General features: G+C 38.9%; 1 long non-coding RNA gene across 7 annotated transcripts in view; it reads right to left on the bottom strand.

Annotated features, from left to right (window-relative positions):
* Positions 1-2,707: 2,707 nt before the first annotated feature.
* Positions 2,708-20,775, bottom strand: part of LOC113416288 (uncharacterized) — a 73,165-nt gene continuing 55,097 nt past the window's right edge. For all 7 annotated transcript variants that reach the window (XR_015748091.1, XR_015748092.1, XR_015748093.1 and 4 more), the window contains one exon: positions 2,708-3,064. This is a non-coding gene — a long non-coding RNA (uncharacterized LOC113416288). The remainder of the gene's footprint in view (positions 3,065-20,775) is intronic.

Raw genomic sequence — 20,775 nt, 5'->3', positions numbered from 1 at the left:
AATTAACCAGTGGAGCAGCTTGCCTTCAGAAGTTGTGGGTGCTTCATCACTGGAGGTCAAAAGAGACTGGACAGCCACTTGTCTGAAATAATATAGAGCAGGGCTGTCAAACTCCCGGCCCGCAGACCAGATGCATCACATGCTGGCCACTCCCATGCCCAGTTTAGAGAAGGGGGGAAATCCCAATATGTCACGTGACGCCACCATGATGATGTGAGTTTGACACCCTTGGTATAGCTTGAGCAGGGGTTGGACTAGATCTCCACAGTTCCTTCTGGCTCTATTCTGATTGATTGACTAGATAGAAAACTGGCAACTGATGGGATTAAATGCAGAATATGCCTTACCAGACCTTTTCAGTTAAGCCCTCCCTTGGGGCTTAATAGTTCATGTTTGGATCTGCAAACAGAATGTGGATGATGCTTATACAAACAGCACCCTTTAAAATGGAGTTATGAAATGACCATGCCCTCCCCATAGTTTATTCAAAGTTTCTATGAGCCAGAACCAAACAGTGTAGTCACACATAACACGCCATATAGGTCATCAAGCAATTTTGAAATACTTTCTGGGGCATAAAAAAAAAGTCCCAAGGACCATATTGCATGCGATGTTAAAGGTCTGGGTCATCACCCCCCTGTGTCTCTCAATTAAACATGACTAGAGACAAACCTTTGGGAGAAAGCACTGGGAGAGGCAAGTTGAGAAATATGGTGGGTGGGTGGGTGGGGAATATCATGATGTTAGTCTGTGTTACCTCTCTTCATTGAAGTCTGTAAAACAGCCATGAATTGATAACTGCTTTGCAGGAAAGGGAACTGTTAGTAAAATAAACTTCTCTCCCACCTCCAACATCAGCATCAGAATGGGATTTTCAAACAAAGCTGGAAAAACAACAACTATTAGAGATTTCCTTATCTGTTAGGAAAGAGTTAAATGGGAGCCAGGATTCCTTTTATGTGCTACCCTGGTGTCTCCCTATTCCAGATAATTAGTCCAAACATGTGTGGCAGGGCACTCAAAACTAAGCTTAAAATTAATAAGCAAAAACAGGATATAGGGAGACCCCCGTGGGAAAGCATGACTAAGATAGATACGACTAGGATAAATATTGAGAAATCTGTCTGTATCCAAGTGGGTTCTGATGGGAGGCTGGACATACTTGGAACCATGAGATAGAGTTTGTTAGATTTACCATTAGATTTAGGGCTAGGTTTTGAATGGAATTCCCTGATTGAAGGGAATAGTTATATGAAACCCTGTGAAGTCTTAAATGAGCAACATCTCTCTCTCTGTGTGTGTGTGTGTGTGTGTGTGTGTGTGTGTATTACCTTATCCACAATAGAAGCTGACTGAAAGGTTAATAGGCACTTGCAACTAAGAGTAGATCAGCCTAATTGCCTTGAATGCAATTTGGAAAAGTTCTCCACAAAGCAAAAAAACAAAAACAAAAAAACTGTTTTGTGCTTACTCATCTCAGTTGATTCCATGCTCCCCATTTAGACTTCTAAACAAAGTTCAAATTAACTGAAGTAAATGGCCCTAGCAGGCACACTTGAGGCCAATCAGATTTTTGCCTTTGAAAGACCAGCAGGTGGTGCCAGAGTTCAGTTCCTCAAAGTATGGATTCTAACGATAAAGAGTCCCAGAAACAGACTGGGACTGGTTTCAGAATGAAGGGTGACTATACCTGCAAAGGAAATATTTAATAATTATAAGCTAAGGATTAATTTTACCATGAGGGTTTATTATGATTATTTATTATGTTGAGAAAATACTGTTATATGATCACAACTATGAACATTATGATGATGATGACTATTACTTAAACTAATTGTAACCAGACAACATACTGTTTATACAGATATTGAAATTGTTGCTTTCTTTATATAGTAAAAATAAAAAAAATATTTGAAAAAAAAAGGAGCAGAAAAGCCCCTAGTGATTGTAAATTGTATGAATGTGCACCTGGCCTATTCAGCACTTGACCCCTTGAGAGCAACGTGGATCCTGGCCACAGGTAGTTGGCCACAGATAGCCACAGCTTCTAGGGGTGGGAAAGAAATGTGCTTGGTTTACATCTAAATATCAAACAACATAATTTGCACTTCCTGAACTAATTGCAATAAGGCAATTATGGCAGACTTCACAACCCATATGATTTGATAGATAGTTATAATCATGAATCTTGATTATATTTTATGGCTTAACTTTAAAATAGTATTCTTTTCACAACCAAATTGTGGTTGTTCCAAGTAAGATGTATAGCTGCCTAAAGAGACTCTTAAGAAGATTGAGAGGCCTAAACCTAAGCTTAATGTTAGCCACACCAAGTAATACATACACTAGCCTGCGCTTAATTCTTCTGTTTGTATTTCTCTGAATTTTTTTGAAATTAAATTAAATTTCATTTAAAATATACCTGCATTTTGCAAATACTAAAGAGAAACACATGTAAGATATGTTACTTTGGATAAGTCATGTATTGCGGATTATTGCTGAAAAAGGTCAGCCGGCTGGGGGCAACTGGACATACAGATTCTTCTTTTGATAGTACTACACAAATTGATTTTTAAGCAATTAAAAATTAAGAAAGCAATTAATTTTTAACCAATTAAAAATTAAGAAATCTATACCTGTTCCTAGGCCTAACAGGTAACTGACAACATTTAGGCAAGGTAGTAAAAGCAAAGATTTAATAATCCAGTAATGGGGTAAATATTTTATTTGATTGCAATTTTGGTAATCAAAAGTTGTTCAAGGCTGATGCATGAAAAGATAGGAAGACTTTGAGTCCAAAACAACATGAATTGCAATATACATAATCCAGGTAAAATGATACATCTTGCAAAAGTAACTGTCAACAGATCAACCAAGGTTTAATTTAATCTTATTAAGCATATAATTAAAGTGATTCCAAGAACATTTCTAACAATGCAATCCCGTACATGTCTTTTCAGACTAGTGCTTACGTACAAGTATCAGACAATAGAAGGAGGAAGTATAATGCAGCTTCTTGAGAAAATATCTTCTTTGTTATTGTTCTTTTAGTTGCACCTGTAATCTGAAACGGTAAACAGAAGAGAAAAATTGCAGTATAGATGAGTGATTGAAGAGAAAATCTTTGAAACTGGGAATTGCCAAGTATACCTGTTCTATAAGGCTTATTGATTAGAAAAATAAAGAAGTTGTTAGGCATTAATAGTTGGTTCCAAGATGGGAAAGGTCATGTTTAAATATAAACATGTACCATTTGAGTGAGTTAACAGAGCAAACAGAGGAAGCATTAATGCTAAGAAAGAAAATAGCAGAGGTTGCTGTGCACTAGGTCGCATTTCCTTCTGAGATGGATCAATATAGCTGTCTCTGTAGCTTAGTAGATCATGCTCGAAGGAGTTTTGAGGGCTAATTCCAACCAAAGGGATCGCATGCAAAAGAACTCTAGATCTCCAAGGAACAAGTGTGTACATTGTCTGTGAGTGGGGAGGGGAGTCAAGAGATCCTAACATGTCATTTGTTTTCAATATCCCATTTCCAAAAATAGGAAGTGGTGGGCAAGCAACAATTAATTGATTTACTTTTCATTACTGTTCAATGAAATTAACATGATTAATATGACCCCACGAGCAGTTAATAATGCTTCCCTCCTGTAAAATTAAACATTATAATTGAATCATAATATTTGGAAGTCTCTAAAGGCTGCAAGCAGTGACTTCAGGAATTGTGGGTGCCTCAGGTTACATCATGGATTTTAACTCAGCAGGGTAGACCACTAGAATGTTCATGCCATAATTCCAGGTTTGCATGGCCAAAACTAATGAAGTTCCATCTCATCTGGGGAAACTCAAGCTAGAAGAGGCCACAGAAAAGCTACCCTCACACATTGGATGGATTCAGATACTTATCATGTATGCCGGTGGGATTCAAAAAATTTTTTACTACTGGTTCTGTAGGCATGGTTTGGTGGGCATGGCAGGGGAAGGATACTGTAAACTCTCCAGTCAGAGGTGGTATTTGCCGGTTCTCTGAACTACTAAAAACTTCTGCTACCGGTTCTCCAGAACTGGTCAGAACCTGCTGAATACCACCTCTGGTATGCCCCATTTTTAATCAAGTACATGGTAACACATTAAGTACTTCGTCAATCACATTCTTGCATAGGTAGAATGTGATTATTTTATTTTATAAGCAGAGAACTGTGGTTCAAAACCAACCTTGTCAGCAAATGGCACTAGAACCGTGATGGCGAACCTATGGCACGTGTGCCACAGGTGGCATGCAGAGCCATTTGTGCTGGCATGCAAGCTCGAGGCAAACTACCTCACTGTGCATGCATGTGCCTCACAGTTGATTTTTGGGTGGTTTGAGGCCTTTATTGGCCTCCCAGAGGCTTGAAAAAAAGCCTCTGCCAGGCCAAATAATAGGCCCATTTCATCACTTCCTGTAATGCCGGAAGTGACGAAATGGGCCTATTCGGCTTGCAAAGGCTTTTTTCAAGCCTCTGGGAGGCCAAAAAAGGCCTCAACCCACCCAAAAGTCAGCTGTGAGGTGCAGTTCAGATAAGGGGGTGAGTGGGATTGAGCGCACATGTGCAGGTGGTGTGGGGGGGCATGCATTGCCTTCTGGGTGCTGGCATGCGAGTGCGCGAGTGCCAGCACACACACAATTTTTGGCACAGGAGCCAAAAAAGTTAGCCACCACTGCACTAGAATGTCTAACATTGTAGTGACTGGTTTTCCGTCTCTCTTTTTCTGCTTCCATTGGATTTCACATTAAATATATAATATAATATATCATAATATAACCATAGAAGGAGAAGATCTGGATCCTCATCCAAGCATTTTCCTTCCCAGAGTTCTCCTCAGTCTGATGTGCACTTCCTCTTTGGAAGTGATGTCAAAAGACAGAGAAGCAGTCTCCTTTTGCCACCCGGGGCACCAGCAGCTGTCCCTGAACAATGGTATTAATTCCATCAAACAATCAGTTGCATATCCCCCTGAGCAGTGACTGAAGTCTGTTCTCTGACTTGCTCTGATTTAACACATGTTACTCCATACTCAATTCTTTTCTTCATTCAAGGATTCAGGGATTAAGCCTTTGATGTGGGCTATTCCTTTAAAACACTGAATTTCCAGACCAGATTCTTCTATATTTTAAATTTCAAACACTTGGGAAAGAAGGCAGGAAATGGAGGGGGGGGGGGAGGAAACACTGTCCAAAAGGATATTCACAAAAGGCAATACAGGTAGTCCTCAACTTATGACCACGATTGAGCCCAGAATTTATGTTGGTAGGTGAGACATTTGTTAAATGAGTTTTGCCCCATTTTAGAATCTTTATTGTCAGAGTTGTTAAATGTATTGTTGCAATTGTTAAATTAGTAGTAACACAGTTGTGTGACTCTGGCTTCCCCATTGACTTTGTCAGAAAATCGCAGAGGTGATCACATGACTCCGTGACACTGCACCAATCATAAATATGAGCCAATTGCCAAGCGGCTGAATTTTGATCATGTGACCACAGGGATGCTACAACCATCATGAATATGAAAAATGATCATAACTCACTGTTTTCACTGCCATTGTTAACTTTGAACAGTCACTGAACTGTTGTAAGATGAGGATTATCTATATTGTAAAATACAATTTAACTTACTCTCAGCATGTGATCAATACTAGGCAGAGGTGGTATTCAGCAGGTTCTGACCAGTTCTGGAGAACCGGTAGCGGGAATGTTGAGTAATCCGAAGAACCTGGCAAATACCACCTCTGACTGGCCTCACCCTCATCTATTCTCTGCCTCCAGAGTCCCAGCTGATCGGCTGGATCTTCTTTTGTTGCCCTGCACATGAGAACGGAGCTGGAAAGCAGGTTAGTGGGATGGGGAGGGAATGAGGTTTTGCAGTAACCTTCCTCTAGGAGTGGGGAGGAAATGGGGATTTTGCAATATTCTTCCCCTGCCATGCCCACCAAGCCACGCCCACCAAGCCAAGCCACACCCAAAGAACCGGTAGTAAAAAAAATTTGAATCTCACCACTGGTATTAGGCTATATCCTATTTTTAAAAAATATTATTTATATACATCTAAATGAATGTGATATATCTGAATTAAATGCTTGTTATTTATATTTTCTTGCTTTATTTGAGGATTATTCTTAATATATTGCCAGGTAAATATCCCTAGCATCATCAGTCAGAAATGTGTGGTTACTCCATTTCTCTCCTTTAAAGGTTTTCTTCCCTATGATTGTTGAGAAGAAAAGAAGACATAACATAGGAAGAGGAGAAATAAATAGAGTAACATTTTCTGAATGAGGTGGAACAAAAGTCAAATAAAAATATTGGCAGGAAAACTAATGTTTTGCTACTGTAGATTTTTGATGCAATTACAGCTGAAGCATGGCTGCCACTGAAAACCACTATTCTTTCTTATTCCTTTTCAGTCATTATTTCCTTGTTGCAAATTCATAACGTGGGATTATTGGGCTGTAACACTCCGTCACTCAGAAAATAGCAATTCATAAACTGGAATGCGCAGGGCTCTAATACGCAACATGACCTATCCTGAAACCACAAGGAAGTCTATAGTCAAAGGGGAGCTTGACCAGGGACATTTATTTGGAGGATAACGTTGCAGTATTGGGTCATTTGATTTATTATATGTGATGAGCGAAAATAATTAGGAGGTCCCAGTCTCCTGCTCACACTGGCAACCATGCTTCAAAGTGAAGTTCCAAGTTCTGAAGCCCAAATTGGCCTATTATTTGTTAGATCAGGCTGGCTAGGGAATTCTGGGAGTTGAAATCCACATAACTTAAAGTTGCCACGAGCGAGAAACACTGTCACAGTTAAAGTTAGATGTACATAAATAAAAGAACTTTCCTATAGGCATCTTCAGGAGACCAAAATTACATTAAATATGAGAAGACACACGGTATGACGTGTGTACGGTATACAAATCCTACCCTGGCATTCTTGCATGCTGACACCTGGACAACCTATGTAAGGTGCAAATCTTGCATCATGACGCATCTCTCATCACTTGTGTCCCCCTGACCACCGTGCCTCTCCCACCAACAAAATCCAGGTTACACACTCACACCCTTCTTGCTTAAAAAAAAACAAACCCCAATTAGCCACATAATTGAGAAGGATTGAGCCCACATAGAAATCCATTCAATTTTCACAGCACACCCAAGGCACTGTACGTTTAAGCTGTGTTTCCTCCTGAGCAAACTTGCTCTAAACCCCATTATGCTTTCCTCAGAGAACCAGGAGCTGGGAAGAGTGAATGAAGAAAACAGTCATTTTTAGGGTAAAGCAATTTCAGTTTAGTTGAGCTTCTTGCTTGCAACTGCTTCAGTCTGCAGGGAAGAAAAAAATGGAGAACAGTGTGACATGCCTCAGGTGACAGAAGAATGCAGAACCTGTTTCTTCAGCCCTGACCAGCAACAGTGCTTGGCATTTTACACTGAGCTACCTATGATTTTTTTTCTGAACATCATGAAAACACTTAAGAATGTGGAGCTAGGTTCTTCTCTGAGTGGTGCCCAATGTTCATTGACTCTTACTGAGAATAGAATCCTTTATTGGCCAAGTGTGATTGGATACACAAGGAATTCTAGTTTAAACCCATTGTCCTAGTTTAATACATTGTGCTACTTTTTGTTGTGCTGCTTACTATATTTGCTATTTGCACTAGAGTAGGAATGTAGTGGAATACAGTCCCAATTTGTGAACAAGAGAAGGAGGAGCCAATATCTTCTGGAAAGGAAAAACATAGGAGGAACAGAAGCAGGAACAAAACTGGAAAATTGGGGATTTTTTTATTGTAAGGAAAGGACTGTAAACAAGCCACATACTTCAGCTCTTGTAAGGTTATAAAGAAAAGAAAGCTAAGAGGTCAGAAAGTCTGATAATTCTGGAGATTCCTGAATGTCAGTAGAATTCCAGTCAGAAGCCTTAAGTTACATATTTCTGAGGCCTATTATGGCAATGGTTTCTATTCTAGTAGACTGTTTTATAACAGCTGATTAGACATAGAAGTTCTTCTGCTACCAAAATGCTATCAAACTGAATGTAGGAGAAGAAATATAATTTCAGTTAGGCCATAGACAGTTCACTTTTTAGTCTGATCTGTTTGCTCCAAATAAAAATGACTTTTTCTTAGGAAAAATTTATTTTCTCCAAGATAAACCACATCTGTGACAGCCATGAAATCAAAGGCCAGAGATGCCAGGAAGATCTCCTGAGGCATATATGAAGTTGTTGCATGAGAAGGAAGGTGAACATGGGGACAAAGTCAGTGAAAATAAAAATTATCCATAAGACTGTAGAAACCTTTATCCAAAAGCTACAAATAGAAATAACTTTAGAAGGGGCAGGGTGAATAAGAAAGTCAGAAATGATTGAGGTCCAGATTCAGGATACAGGAAATTTAAGGGATGGGAAGAAGTTGCTAACGATTTTTGGCATACAAACACTGCTAAAGAGGGAAACAGGAGGAGCCAGCCCACCCAAGTCTGAATGGGGGAATATCATTGGGTAAATATTATCCAAGCAACACAAATTCAGTCTAGGGTTATTAACTGGGAGAAAGGACATGCACAGGCTCCAGAAAATCATGCTAATACTCTTGAATGTTATAAATATTAGAAAACAGCTTTGCAATATTAGAAAGGCAAGAGAAATCAGAAGAGATAGGATATCAATGAATGTGTTGACTCTATATCGGTTCCTGGGTAGTAACTGAAGAAATCAGTGACTATGATTAATTCCAAATCATGGAAGATTTCAAAATCTGCAGAAACTACCAAGTCCTTATGCAGATTCTGGCAGCAAAAAAGAAGGAAATTGAATAGGGAATTGTTTTATAGAGACAGAGAATTATTTTAAAACATATGTGTTTAATAATCAGATAAAAAAGCTTTTAGGGTAAGAAGCATGTGTTCCATTTACCCTGGTGTGACATGTGGAAGTGTTCGCTGCGAAGACTTATGAGGAAATAGGACCTTTATAATTTTTTCCTGCAAATTTAAGAAATAAGCTGTTCTTCTCAAAATAAAATGCTAGCATTTAGCAGGGGGTGATTGTAATGATGAACGAGCTAACAGATTCATCAATGATATCGCAGTTGTAGAATGTACATTATATGTACAGGTAGTCCTTAACTTACAACCACAGTTGAGCCCAAAATGTATGTTGCTAAGTTAAGCAGTTGTTAATTTTGCCCCATTTTATGACTTTTCTCGTCACACAGTTGTTAAATGAAGCACTGCACCTCTTAAGTTAGTAACATGGTTGTTAAGTGAATTGGGCTTCCCCACTGACTTTGCTTGTGAGAAGATTGCAAAAGGGGATCACATGATCCCCCCAGAACACTATAACCATTATAAATATGAGTCAGTTGCCCAGCTTCTTAATTTTGGTCACATAACCTGCAACAGTCATAAGTCTGAAAAACAGCCATGTCACTTTTTTCAGTACCTTTGTAAGTTCAAATGGTCATTAAATTAGCTATTATAAGTAGAGGACTACCCATATAAATCTGAAATAGTCAGCCTGAGCCACAAAAAGAGAGAGGTACAATATATCCTGCCTTTTCTTCAGAAGACCAAGATAGCTTAGAGAGGATATCCATTTTGTACTCACAACAACTGTGGGAGGAATACTGGGCTGAGGGAGAATGACTGACCCAAACATTATTCAGTAAACTTCTATGGCTAAGGATGGAGTTAAACCTAGGCTGTTTCAATCTTAGTGCGAGAGGCTACCAAAAATTCTGGTAGATTGTTGTACAAATTGTGTCAAATTAATTATACTTATTACATGAGGGCAGAGCTTGCAATGTCACATTCCTATCATCATTCATATAAGATTGTCAGATTCTGCAGACATTTGTGCCAGTATTGCTTCAAGATTATAAAGAAGAACAGAAAATAATAGGCTATTTCAGAATATTCATAGATCCATAAATAGATAAAGAATTCCTTAAAGCAGTATAGGCATGTGGGGAAAAAAGAAATACAGGCTGTAGGATATGAGTTCTACAAACAAATGTATTGAAAACCAATGAAAGTTAATTTCTCTTAATCCTGTTGAATATCATCTCATCAAAATGTTCAAAAATAGCACATACTTTGTTCTGATACCAAAATATTTTGATCTGGATTCAATTCAACTGTTAGAAGACATAAAACCTTACAGACCAGTAGTAACCCATGCTTTGCTACTTATTGTTTTATTCACATAAACACCTTATACTGCTTTTGATTCAAGCTACAGGCTGTTTTGAACTTTGTAGAAAATAGTTAATCATCACATACACACAGCATGCCTACCACACTCAACTCATTCTTGGCAGAGAGACAATATCACATGGCTTAATTGTCTACAGTGACAAAATTGTTATTCCAGCTGATCTGTCAGGTATTTAAAAAAAACTTCATAAGAACCCTTAGATATCACTTCATACAGAACACATCCAAAACTTTCCAGGTGGTTACAAAAAAGTTAAAACGTTCATAGCAAAAAACCTTGGCAAAAAAAAATACTGATGGTTTACATGAATGCAAATTGGAGCCTGAAAAAAAATTGAAGCTTCTATCTGTAGATTTATTTATTTTATTTTATTGATTTGTTTGTTTGTTCGTTGGTTCATTTTAGAAATTTTATATTGCCGTCTATTCGCACATGGCCACTCAAGGTAGCTTACACAAATATAAAACCATCACATATAGAAAATAAAACTAATAGAAGAAAATAATCAAATAATAAATTTATCATTAGAATTTAGGACTGAGAATAAGTTTGGCCTAATGCAGGGGTTCCCAAACTTAGCTATGCTGGCTGAGGAATTCTAGGAGTTGAAGTACACAAGTCTTAAAGTTGCCAAGTTTGGAGACCTCTGGCCTAATGGTTAAGGCACAGGGCTAGAAACCAGGAGTATGGGAATTATAGTCCCACTTTAGAGATGAAGTCAGTTGGGTGACCTTGACTGTGTGTGTTCTCTCTCAGCCCTAGGAGCCAAGCAAAGGTTCTGAAAAGTGCCAAGAAAAACTTCAAAGACTTTCCTGCCATTGCTAGGAATCAACACTGACTCAAAGGCATTCCATCCTCAAAACTCTCAAAGCAAACAAACAAACAAACAAAAAACCTACCCAACCTTGAGACTTAGTTACATACACTGTTTTCCAGTTATTTCAAGACTGCTACTGCAGTCTTATCTTAAGAGATCTACTGCACTGATTGCTTTGAAAAATGACTAGCTGCAGATTTACAGGGACAGAGTTTACACTGTTTAGAGAAGAAATACTCACCCACTAACCAACAAGGAAGCAACAGAGCAGCTCCAACTGCAAAGCAAATTCTAGTATAGAAAAATGTATTCCTAGTTTTCTTACATTATAAGTACCTCTCATTAAAGCCATTAAGTAGAGCCTGTGCAGCTTATCATGGAATGACAGCAATGAACATCAATTCCAGTTTGGGAAACAAATTTACACTTTCCCTGGTTTGATTTTAAGGAAATGTATGCAAAAGCAAAACATCTTAGAATTTTACTTTAGTAATTACAGTGGACTATGTGCTTTGCTCACAACTGAATCCTAGACTCTTAGTGGGAATGGAATTAGATGGCCAGAAGAGACCATCATAACCAATAAACTGTACAAGAATAGCGTCAGACATGTTGTTATCAAGACAATCATAGTTAGGAGGAACAGAGGACACTTGCAATGTCAAAGAAACGCTCTCTCTCTCTCTCTCTCTCTCTCCCTCCCTCCCTCTCTCTCATCTATCTATATCTCTCATCTCTCTAGTATATGGCAGTAATTCTCATATTCATATTCAACATTTCAAAAACTGCAAAACTGAGAAGGGTGCCCACAGATCAAAATTCTGAGGATGAGTTAGCATCACCAATGGATAATAATATCCAATCCTGTTCCTTTTCTCCAAGCCCACAATTCATGATTTTTATACTGATTCATTTGTGAAGCTAAAAGTAGCATAAATAAGATCCCTGATGCTATTCAAACTAATTGACACAAATAAAGGCAAAAATATTGGTGTGTCAGGATAATATTGCATGATTTAATCTGGGTTGGTATCCGGGATCAGAGATTTAGTCTTTAGAGCTTTTGGACTTGTGCTGGAGCCTATCCTCAGAGTGTGAGCTTTAGGCTATTCTCTGTGTGATATTTATATGGTGCCCATTGCGCGTGGCTTTTTTGTTGTTTTGGCTTGTAGTGGTAATGGCTTTTTAGGCTTTTTAGATTGGCACAATTAGGTAATGCGGCTTATTGTTTGTTCTGTACATGTAGAGTTCATATAGTTTATGAGTTAAAGGAGGAACTAAATATACTAACATGTGACTATAAGGTAAAGGTTCCCCTCGCACATACGTGCTAATCATTTCTGGCTCTAGGGGGAGGTGCTCATCTCTGTTACAAAGCCGAAGAGCCAGCACTGTGCAAAGATGTCTCCGTGGTCATGTGGCCAGCATGACTAAATGCAAAAGGCGCACGGAATACTGTTACCTTCTCACCAAAGTGGTCCCTATTTTTCCACTTGCATTTTTACATGCTTTCGAATTGCTAGGATGGCAGAAGCTGGGACAAGTAACAGGAGCTCAGTCCATTACACAGTGCTAGGGATTCGAACTGCCGACCTTTCTGATCGACAAGCTCAGTGTCTTAGCCGCTGAGCCACCATGTGAGTATAATGTGAGTATAGTGATCAGGAAAAGGAGGAACCAATATATTAAATGGAAAGGAAGAACCTAGAAAGAAAGAAAAAACACATATGCAAGTACTAACTGGGGAATGAGGTTTCTGCTAGAAAAAAGTAAAAAAATACAGTAAGCAATTTACACTTAACTATTGCAAATGAATTATTGATACTATTTAATAGAAAGTTTCATGGCATTCTATAAAGAACATTTTGGCATGGCATTGTGATTTGGCAGCATAACTTAACCTCCCAAATAAATATAAAGGCTAATTTAAAAAAAACAATTAAAATAAGACATATGATCAGAGAAGGTTTAAACATTCTCTCTGATCCCATCCTACCTAACAGAGTTGTTGTGGGGAAAATAGAAGGAGGAAGCTGTGTTGTATATGTTCACCACTTCTCGAGTACAGGAAACCCCTGCCTCCTCCTAGATTATTGATACAGTTGTGTTTTCCAATTTTGAAATGTTATTTTGGGAACCTCTATCTTAAGCCATTTAGAGTAGATGGTCTTTGGTGCTTCATTCCATTCTGATAGCAGCATGTCAGCCCCATGGTCAAACCTGTCCTTGAAATCAATTCCCCAAGAAGGCTAAAACTACTTTTATGGAAATTGGCTATAATAATAGAATCTTGCAAGTCTGATTGTGCAATACCTTCTGTTCCTTCATATTATTCAGTAAATTAAGGAGCCCCTGTCTAGTTCACTTCTGAATGTTATCTGGATATTGTCGACTTAAACATGTTTTAAACATGGCAATGGAGCTTGCATGTCTCCACCAAGGTCATCTTCCCTACTTTCTACATAGCCATATCTCTGGTTGACTATGTAGTCCTTCCCCCTAGAGCAGAGGTTTCCAACCTTGCCCCCTTTAAGACTAGTAGGCTTCAACTCCCAGAATTGGCTGAGAAGTTCTGAGAGTTGAAGTCCATTAGTCTTAAAGGGCCAAGGTTGGAAACCCCTGCTCTGAAACCGCCGCTCTAGAAGCTGGCCATGACCTGAACCTTCCTTTTGTACTGGGCTAGCAGGCTGCTATGTTCACGGAGAGAGAGATACAGAATGAAAGAGTCAGACTCTTGTTATTGATCCAATAATGTTCATTAAGTCAATCAACTCTTCTTACATTCCAATCAAATCTTATCTCTCCCAGAGGGCATCCTTTCCAACTCTGTCCAGGCTAGCTGAAGCATGCTACCCTTCCTTTCGCACCATCTGCATGCTAGTCTTCCCTTTATTTTTTCCCTTTATTTTTTTTAAAAAAATCATCTTGAAATTTCAATATAGGAAAATGACTGCTTGGTTTCTATGAAGCTGAAATATTAGTTCTTTCTTGCTGCATTTCCATGAAACTACAGAGGGGTATAGGAGCAAAAGAACAACTTGCTCCCTATTGCTTGATTGCATAAACAGAGCAGTGATTAAATACTGGAGGAAAAAAAGAAAAATGATCTATGATAGTATCAAAGGAAATAATGTGGGAAGGATATGAATGCATCCATGATTAGAACCGTGGTGGCATAGTGGTTAGAATACATTATTGCAGGCAAACTCTGCCCACTTCCAGGAGATCAATCCTGACCAGCTCAAGGTTGACTCAACTTTCCATTCTTTCAAGCCAATAAAATGAGGACCCAGATTGGTGGGGGCAATATGCTGATTCTGCAAAACACTTAGAGAGGGCTGTAAAGTACCGTGAAGTGGTATATAAGTCTACACACTATTTCTATTGCTACCATTATTTGGGGAAGCAAAGGAAACAAATGGAGACTAGGCAAGCACCATAACTGGTCAACACAGGATCCAGCCATTGAAACTTACCATTTCTGCATGGATGGGACACACAGGAAGTTATGGGAATACTATCAGGCATTGTCCATACAAGGAATCCCTGACTTACATTCAATCAGAATAGACCTGGAAGGGATCTTTGAGGTCTTCTAGTCCAACCCCCTGCTCAAGCAGCAGACCCTATACCATTTCAGACAAGTGACTGTCCAGTCTCTTCTGAAAAACTTCCAGTGATGAAACACTCACAAATTCTGATGGCAAGCTGTTCCACTGGTTAATTGTTCTTGTTAGGAATAACAAGGTTACCTAACGTAGTTTGGGTAAAATAATATATATAAACTATGATAGTAAGTTTAAGTGTGTGTCACTTTAAACTGCAAAGCATGTAATTTTGGGTGCGGTTATAAAACCGCCATAAGACGGAGCAAGAGAACCTACTTGCTTGCTGACTATGCTGGATTGATGGTTTGCTAACTGCGTATTCCCTGCTGCTGAGTTTTTTGAACGTCGAAGGAAGAAAGGAGGTTTGACTTCTTTATATCTCTACTGCGAGGAGATATATTACTAAACTGATATTTGTAAGTTTACTAACCTCTTTTTCGACAATGGATTTTGCAACTGAATAATCCCCGAACGGACTGAACTAGTGAATGATATATGGACTGTTTGACTATGCTAAAACTCTTACTGGAATAAACTATTTAACTAGCACAGTGTATCTGTTTTACTGAGTGTAAGCTACAAAAACATTTATCTCACATATTTGCCTGCCTGCCTGACTGCCGTGCACATTCTGCTAGGGTGTATCCCTAACAGTTCTCACTGTTAGGAAGTTTCTAAGTTACAGGTTGCTTCTTTCTTGATTAGTTTCCATACATTGTTTCTTGTCTTGCCCTCCAGTGCTTTGGAAAATAAGTTGACCCCCTCCTCTTTGTGGCAACCTCTCAAATACTAGAATATTACGATCATGTCCCCCTTAGTCCTTCTTTTCTCTAGAGCAAAGGTCTTCAACCTTGAAAAATTTAAGACTTGTGGACTTTAACTCCCAGAATTCCTAAGCTAACATGACTGGAGGAGGAATTATGGGAGTTGAAGTCCACAAGTCTTAAAGCTGTCAAGTTTGAAGACCCCTGCTCTAGACTAACCCAAATGCTGCAATCATTCTTGCAGGCCTTTAATCATTTTGTTGCTATACTTTGCATTTTTTCCAAAGTCTCAACATCTTTGTGTTGAGGTGGTGACCAAAACTGGATGCTGTACGACCACAATTGGGACCTGAATTTCAATTGCTAAGCAATGAATTATTAAGCAAGTCATTATTTCACTGGATCCAATGTTATGACCATTTTACCATGGTCGTTAAACAAATCATATGCTTATTAAGTGAATCAAACAATTGTTAAGTGAATCCAGCTTCCTCAATTGACTTTGTCAAAAGCTGGCTGTGAAGATCACAAGTTATAATTGTATAACTGCAAGACATTGCATCCATCATCAATGCAAACTGGTTGCCAAGCAACTAAATTGTGATCATGGGACTTCAGGGGTGATAAGTCACTATTTCTAAGTCCATCATAATTTTGAAGTGTCATTAAACAATCATAAGTCTATGATTACTGGTCCTTGTAGTCCAAATTGAGCATCAAGATGATCTTATTTACAGTCCATTACAATCAACACTGGAATTTTTGAACTTGGCTTAAGAAATAATTGTGAGCAGCATGGGAGACAAGCAGCTTAGGTTGCAGTGCAGGATTGCACAAATTAGATATGATTGACTAACCAGCTTCCCGTGTCTTAGGTATTCCACATCTCTTTCAAAGGTGCACAGACCAGAAATGCTTTTTTCGCACTAGTCTCATTTATTATTCTGGTTCTTTGCCACTGAATGATTATAAACAAGGCTAGTAAGATTCTGCTCTGGGAGAACATGTTATTATTAAATGCCTTATCATTACATTAATTCCACTGCAAAATGGCAAAGTAGTTTGAGGTTACAAGTTCCTTTGTCAAATATAAGTTTGTTGTTGATAACAGCAGGATGTCTTCCACAAGAACAGTGTGTTCCAACAAAGGGGTGGAGATGGTTCAGGAATTGGATGTCTATCTTATTTTGCAGAACATCATGTTCAGGGCAGCTAATTGGCCCAAAACTGTGCAGTTTTACAAGATATAGGTTTTTGAAAATGTAAGTAAGGGAGTTGATATTCTTTGGTAGACCTGATTTTAATTCCTGCATTGTTTTTCTTGTAGTACTGGGTTGTTGTTGTTTTTATTTCTGTAGAAAAGAATAATGCATCTACATGTGAATGGAAGCGGTTACTATCTAACCTACTTAAATACAACTGCAATGTTAATAATCATGTGTTCAACAAAAATTATATCTGCATTTTTGTTTAGAGTTTTCCATCACATTCAAAGTCATGGTCCAGGATGAGCAAGAACTGGAATATATGGATATTAGGATTTAAGGCAATGCAAATAAAACCAGCTTTCAACAGTTCCCACTGAATTTGTTGCAATGAAATCAAGTGCTTATAATTTGAGCACTTAATGATGGAGGAACATATCCACAGGTCCAGGAATTGACTTCATAAAGAGGAGGTTTACCTACACATTTCAATGGTGTTACTTTAGATACTTGTGTTGATGAGGCACTTTCATTGCTATCCAAATGTACAATTCAATTGCTTGGAGACTAAAGCCCAAATTAAGAGACTGCACAGTCTAAAGCTGGATAGGAGAGGAAGTATCAAAGCAGCAACATTCGCGGGTTGAAATTTAAATATGTTTTTTTAAAAAAAATTGAAAGTGAAAGGAAGCTTCTGGACTCTGCTAGAGTGAAATAATGTATTAATGAATAATACCTCGGCAGTAAAGGGCTTAAGATGGCTCTGGTTTAAAAGTAGCTGAAAAATGTGGGTATGGGATGCATTTGCAACAGGATGGGAATGGATGATATTATCCATTCTTGTGCTCAAGATAGTGGTGAGTGGCCAGTACTGACGATGAGCCAAGCAAGAGAGTGCAAATCTGCCATGAAAAATGACAAGTGAATCTATATATTTAGTAAATGGAGAATTTGATATGAAACCCTAAAGTACAACTTCCCAAATTCTGGAAAACTAGAGCACAAACAAAAATAGTATTAAAACTAGTTTTCTCCTTGATGTATGGTCTTCTGGGGGGTGGAAGTGCAGAGTGCAAATTCAAACATTTAAGAAAAATACTCTTGGAAAGTTACAATTCAAAGTTACAATTCCACCCCTCTCCCCATCAATCTTCTGAAGTGATACAGTCCCCAGAGGCTCTTTCCACATGGTGAGACCAGCTGCCATCCCAGCTCCTCCCTCCCCAGGCTGCTTCCCTCAATAGCCAGGATAAAATTGAGTTCACTTCATTGGGTGAACTACTGTTTCAATACTTGTCTCCCAATTATGTTTTCATCAGGTCAGTAGAAGGATGGTTATATTATCATTTAAGAATTATGCCTGCATCAATTGCTTCCATTTCTTTCCCCTTTCTGTCATTTCACTTCAGCTGGATTGCTAATGCCTGCATCATTACTTTAAATAATAATAATAATAATATAGTTAGCAAGGGGGTGTCTTAGAAGTGACCTCTTGAAAACTGTTTAATTTTTATTTACGCCAATTCAGTCACTCCATATTTATTTAAGATTCTTTCCCCTATGCTAACTGCTTTTGGGAAGGCTCTGAAGATCCATCCTAGGTTTTAGGAGCATCTGTTTGTAAAGCCCACCTTGGATATTTTCAGCTGCTGATTTTTTAAATTGTTTAAAAAAATCAATTTAAAAACTGCTCTGAGTTTTTAAATTGTTCAGTTGAATTTTCAATGCTTGGTGAGATTGTACGCCTTTATGTGCAACATTATTATGGAGCTTCATATTTAATACATGATTAATATGTTTGAAAATTAATTAAGACTACGCTCATTGAAAAGGTTGCTAACATGATTCTGAATAATCACTCATCTTAAGCATTTAGCTGTGGTGGGGTTTGCAAGCAAAGGTGGCAATTAGGGGGTTTTCCATCACCAAGATGTCATTCTTTCGTGCCCATAACATATGGACAATGATAACTCAAATGGACTCTAGCAGATGTTAAACACACAGGGCATGGCTTGGAATGCACAGCTAGACCCAAGCTGTTTGAATAATGCCTAATTGAGGTGCTGGCTTCCATGAAATTCTATACCTGTGGGTAGACACAAAGCAGGCATTAGCACACAGCATCACAAGTAGAGTTACTGTAGACAGATAATTAATTTGCTGGGAGTAGCAGAAAAAGTACCAGGGGGGGAAATGCTGTGATTTTCTCCCCCCGCCCATCCCAATAGTGGTAATCCATTTAAAAAGCTGCCAGGACTACCTTTCTAGTTTTTTTTTTTAATACTTGCATAACTATGTAGATTGTATAATCATTTATTTAGTTACTAAGTGTCTGTATAATGAAAGTCCAGAGCCTATGGCTCAGAATACAAAATGTCTTTCGTATAAAATTAATGTGAAGAAATGAGAGATGTATGATGTCCATCTTGTGGCACTGATATGTAAAAAAAGTAAAAAGTTGGGGTTAGAGTTAGTAACTGAGAAAATAGTGATATGTGCACATAGTGGTTTGCTCAGTCAGGTTTTCTGTGTTAAATATACTATTTGTGTGTGTGTGTGTGTGTGTGTGTGTGTATTTCTTGTCTTCCCCGTTGCTTTTTAAAAAAAAATCTGTCTCAATTTTTCTGAGCCTTTCTTAAAAAGCTATCAATTATTTGGAAACTGGCAGGTCTGAATTTTCTATTTGGCCCATTGCCAGTGTGAGTCAATCAATGCTTCCTCAATCCTGGAATGCAGAATATTGCTGTCCCCCTCCCCCGCACACATACTCATACACACACATTCCCAGGTTAATGAAAAAATGCACCGTGCACCTGCATTTTCCACATTGAATTCAAAACTACTGTTTTGAATTAAATTGAACTCCCACTGTTTTGAATTGAATTGAATTTCATCTTGAATTCAAAACTACTGTTTTCTAACCCAAGCTGGTTTAAGCACTTTAGAGAAGATGGATCCCGTTTTGGACCAGCTGTAGCTTCTGGATCGTCTTCAAGGGTAGCACCATGTAGAGCACATTGCAATAGTCCAGTTGCCAGTGAACAGAGCATAAGTGACCATTTGAAGGACCTCTGTGTTGGGTAAAAGACCTAACTGGTGGGCAAGATGAACCTTTGCAAAAACCCTCCTCCCCACAGCTGCTATCTGTTTATTTGGCAAGGAAGGGTGAGAAGGAAGAGTGAAGGACTAGTGTATTCATATGTGCAAAGAAAAAGAAAGGCACAGAAACTAGTGAAGAGGAACAATCCCTAAAAGGAAAAGACAAGCACAGGTATACCAGTTCACAGAGGAGCCAGCTCTGCATGGACCAAGGGTGGGTTTCTACCGGTTCTGTCCACCTCTGTAGAACCGGTATCTCTGAAGAGCAGCAGACAGAACCGGTTCTATGTCTGCTGATGTTTTTCCCCACCCGCCCACCTGGGCTCTTATCTGACCTTTCTTTCCTGATTTTTTCAACTTCAGCTGCCCTGCGAGGCACAGCTGCAGTTAAAAAAGCAGGAAAAAAGAGCTTTTTGAAAGGCTGCTTCTCTGCACGCAGCGTGCTGATGAAGATTTACAGGCGCGTGCCAGCGGCAGCGTGCAGGAAGCACATCATAAATCACCGAACCTCGTAAATCAGGGGTCCCCAACCACCGGTCCGCGGACCGGTACCAGTCCGTGGAACAAGTCCTACCGGACCGCTGGCTTGCTGGGCGCCGCCATCTTTTTGATGAAAAAGTGCTTCCGGTGAGCTTTTCGGGTGAAAGCTCACGAAGCACTTTTCATCATCATGGCGCGCCATATACCGTACCGGGCAGCGCCATAAAAAAGGTTGGGGATACCGGGCCGCGGCGTAAAAAAGGTTGGGGGATCACTGATATAGCTGATACCATAGAAGTCCGAAATAAAACATCAAAGTGAACTTGAGAGAGAGGTAGAAAAAATGTTTATTTATAAAAACAGAAAATAAAATGCCTGGACATAGGATAGCAGTAGCAATAGCACTTAGGCATATACTGCTTTACAGTGCTTTACAACCATCTCTAAGCAGTTTATACAGTCAGCATTAGAGGTGATACTCAGCAGGTTCTGACCAGTTCTGGAGAACCGGTAGCAGAAATTTTGAGTAGTTTGGAGAACTG

Source organism: Notechis scutatus, chromosome 2 (assembly GCF_049901735.1).
Source record: "Notechis scutatus isolate UNSWTSFEM ecotype Mainland chromosome 2, rNotScu1.2, whole genome shotgun sequence".
In the NCBI taxonomy this organism is placed as follows: domain Eukaryota; kingdom Metazoa; phylum Chordata; class Lepidosauria; order Squamata; family Elapidae; genus Notechis; species Notechis scutatus.
The sequence above is the reverse complement of the archived record's forward strand: the minus strand, read 5'-3'. Positions and strand labels throughout refer to the sequence as shown.